A 3,903-nucleotide genomic window follows, 5' to 3' on the forward strand; every position below is an offset into this window, starting at 1 on the left:
TTTGCTGAATCGCTAGACTGCTTATTCTCAGTATTATTCTTCGTAGGCACTTCTGTGTCGTCATGACACACATTATGAAGAGTCAGTAGCATCTCTTTTTCCATTCTCCGCAGTGAATTAGACAATGGTAAAGCTTTCTTACTACGCTCCATTTAAGAGGGTGTTGCTTGAGGAAAGAACACAGATGATGATATGCTTTGTACGCCTTTTTTATGCGTTCTGAAGATGTAGCTCCTCTCGTAAGACTACTGGCCAAGTATGCTCCCAAGTATCTCATAATAGTCTCATAGATCTTAACACAAAAAAGGTAAGGGAATCCATTCTGAAGTTTTCACCAGTGAAAGATAAGAAATCTTCAAGTAGGGCGTGATCAGAGATGTTATGCCTCAGAACATCCCGGTGGCGCCGACTGGGATTGAACCCAGGCCTGCTGGGGTGAGAGGCAATCACGCTTACCACTACACCACCGGCACCGCTGAAAAAAAAAAAACTTCATTTGGTTCCAGTGATATAAAAGAAACTTGATATGTGACAAAACCGGATGCATTATTAACTTTAATCAAACCAAAAGTAACCGAGAACATTGGGATTGAACCCCGAACAACCGAGATGAGAGGCTTAGTAACCCTAAACCACAGATGCTTTGGGAAAATGGATGACTAAATCATGTTGCTTGCACTCCTGGGGTAAAGTTTTGTTTAAATAGTGTTCAAAAGTTAAGTGCCATAACTACTTTAAAAAAGCGTTGTTTAAAATTGTCCATTGGTAATCACATATTTTAACACACTTTTATGTGGAAAGACATGGATTAAACGTGATCCTTATTCATGTATACGATTGACTTTATGATCATTTCCAAATGAACTCCTACATTGCATTTACTTATTTTGAGATTTATGGTCAAATGTTTTTTTTTTGGCCCAAAGTCACCCCTCATAAGGAATTTCAATGGTCCAGTTTTTATAGATTTTTAGTAAAATGAGATTTTGATTTAAATCAACCATCTCTTCAACTAGAAAATATATTATTGATGAATACATGCATAAAACTAATTTCCTCGCAAAAATGTGAATTTGATAAGGAACGGAACTTAAAATTGTGTGTTTTTGGCCTAATTTACCCCCAACTTACGGTATTATCCTTTTTTTTTGCGCGTTGAAAGTTTAATAGTATGCGGGTCACGACTGCGTGTATTATTTGTAATTAATGTCACGTTAAATAGCCCAAAAATATTAACTATTAAAACAAAACTAAAATCTGACTGCATTGACATCTTCTTGTGTGCAACATATAATTTCATATATTTTATTGATGAATTTCTACTGATGTTTATTCCTTAAAATCATAAATCCACTAATAAGCTAAAGCTATACAAATATGCTAATAAAGATCATGTGTCAAATAAGCTGTGCATGCATAGCATAATTATAAGCTGTTGCGTTTGGCTTTTCAATACTAGTATTCTTTAGCAAAATAAATTTAACGTAATTTAATAAAACGATAAAGTTTTCATTTGATTCAAATGATCAAAATATTAGGATAGTACTGTACGATTCTTGTTGTCAATTATACCAGTACCAGCAATGCCAGATTGAAAGAAAAATATTAAATCCTAGTACACAACTAACCTTGGATTAAAAACTTCTAAAGCCACTATGTACTGATGAGCATACAAATGTTACATGTCAAAGTAACATGACAACATTTATTTAATTTTTTCATTGAATTATTCGATCAAAAAATCAAAGGCATTTCGCAAAGGAATGCAACAATTATTATCACACACGCAACGAATCGAAAAGTTTGGGAAAACTGGCAACAAGGCGCCACTGATTTGCTTTTCATGATAGGAGTAAAGAGTTACAGAGCTCTCGTCAGCGCCAATTCCTATGTCGAGTGTGGTGTCCCACTAACTGCTACCAGGAGGACTGAAAGAACAAAAGAGACGGCAAGTATATGCTACATGACAGATAAGCTCGTATTCGCTTTCCCTCTCATAAATCGTAAACAATGTTGTCATCCGTCGTGAATGGAACGATTTTTTTCTACGACGAAATGCATTATCATTTCGCTTTTTCTGGACGACGGTTTTTACGCATGAAAAGTGAAAGAAGGAAGATGTTTTGCTTTTTAACACAAACGCACACGGCCATGAGAAATGCCATTGGAGTAAAGAGAGTTTCCCTGCCATTCCTTCGACACATCCTCTGACAACCCAAGATATGTTCAAATCCTACAGGTAAAGCGATCTGCATGTAGATTGAATATAGTTTTGAGTATTCAGGATGAATGAAACATTGTATTTAGTTAGGGGGTATGCCGGCCTCGGCATTTCTTTCCCTTTTATCGCCAGGGGAGTAAATGAAGTCTTAGAGCACAGACTTAGAGTGTTAATTTTTTGCAGAACAATGCATTGGAACACGATGCAAATAAATAATACCCGCTGATGATAATAGGTGAAGAAGTGCTGAATCCGACATTTTCCCTATTTTATATCGTTAATCTTTGAATATGTTTTATTCCAAATGTGTTTTTGAATATTCAAGAGTATGAAATTATGATAATCGTACAAGAATAAGCAGAAAAATCATAAATACAGTTTTTGTTTGATGTGATCGTCTCACTCCACAATTAGCATTTTACTCACCCTTTGCTTTTGCAGGAAGCATTGATGAAATCTTTGAATAAGATGTTGCCTACAGACACTCTATACATAAGCACCAACAGAAGTGTACACGCCTTTCAATATATTAATCTTGGGTATGTTTGAATTGTACACACCAGTAAAGCAGGTATAAATGATAAAAAGTGGTATAAGTGTAAATAAATTTTGAGTGTAAAAAGTGTTCTCTCCACCGCTAGGTGTCACTACCAATTGGAATTTAAATGGCTCCGTTTCTGATTCCCATGTTACCTATCTGTTCTGTGCTTACTTCCTACATCTCTACCAGTATGTCGGATCGTGCTCAGACGGATGTCATTTATACTGACTTATCTGCAGCCTTCGATAAATTCAACCGCATATCAATCGCAGAACTGGACAGGCTTGGTATCCACGGCTGCTTTTTGCTATAGTTTCAGTCGTACCTCACCGATCGCTATCTTACTGTTGTCATTGGAGATCACCTGTCCCGTATGTTCATGCCACGTCCGACATACCCCAGGGTAGTCACATGAGACCGCTGATTTTCCTGATTTACTTCAACGACGTGGAACTGGTAATTGAGGGACCACGATTAACTTACACATATGACCTTAAACTCTTCCTTCGAATTCACTCAATTGAAGACTGTAACTTCCTTCAACGTCAGTTGAATTCTTTTGGTGATTGGTGTATTCTGAATCGTATGGAGGTTAACCCGTCCAAATACTCGGTTATCTAGTTTTCGCGCAAAAAAGATACTATTATGTTCAAGTATGTTTTGTTATACACTGAAATTGAGCGCGTCAGCCAAATTAAGAACCCAGGTGTGATTCTGGATACACAACTCTCTTTCAAGCAGCACATCTCGTATGCCGTTGACAAAGTTTCCAGAATCCTTGGGTTTATCTTCAGGATTGCCAAAGACTTCATGGATATCTACTGCCTTAAATCGTTGTACTGGTCCTTTATTTGCTCCATAGTAGAATACTGCTCGGTTGTTTGGACTCCTCACTACAACAATGGTGTCGAAAGGGTTGAGTCTGTTCAGCAACGGTTCCTGAGATATGCGCTTCGTAAACTGCCGCGGACGGATCCCTTCCGATTGCCTAGCTACGAAAGTCATTTGCAACTGATCCATCTGGAGCCCCTGTCGGTCCGAAAAGATATAGCAAGAGGATTGCTAATTGCGGATATTTTGCAAGGACGCACCGATTTCCCTGTTCTTGAGCAAATTGATATCAATGTTCAACCCAGAGCCC

The sequence above is a fragment of the Ochlerotatus camptorhynchus genome, unplaced genomic scaffold, assembly GCF_037179485.1.
Source record: "Ochlerotatus camptorhynchus isolate MF236.1 unplaced genomic scaffold, CSIRO-AGI_Acam_v1.1 ptg000401l, whole genome shotgun sequence".
Lineage (NCBI taxonomy): Eukaryota > Metazoa > Arthropoda > Insecta > Diptera > Culicidae > Ochlerotatus > Ochlerotatus camptorhynchus.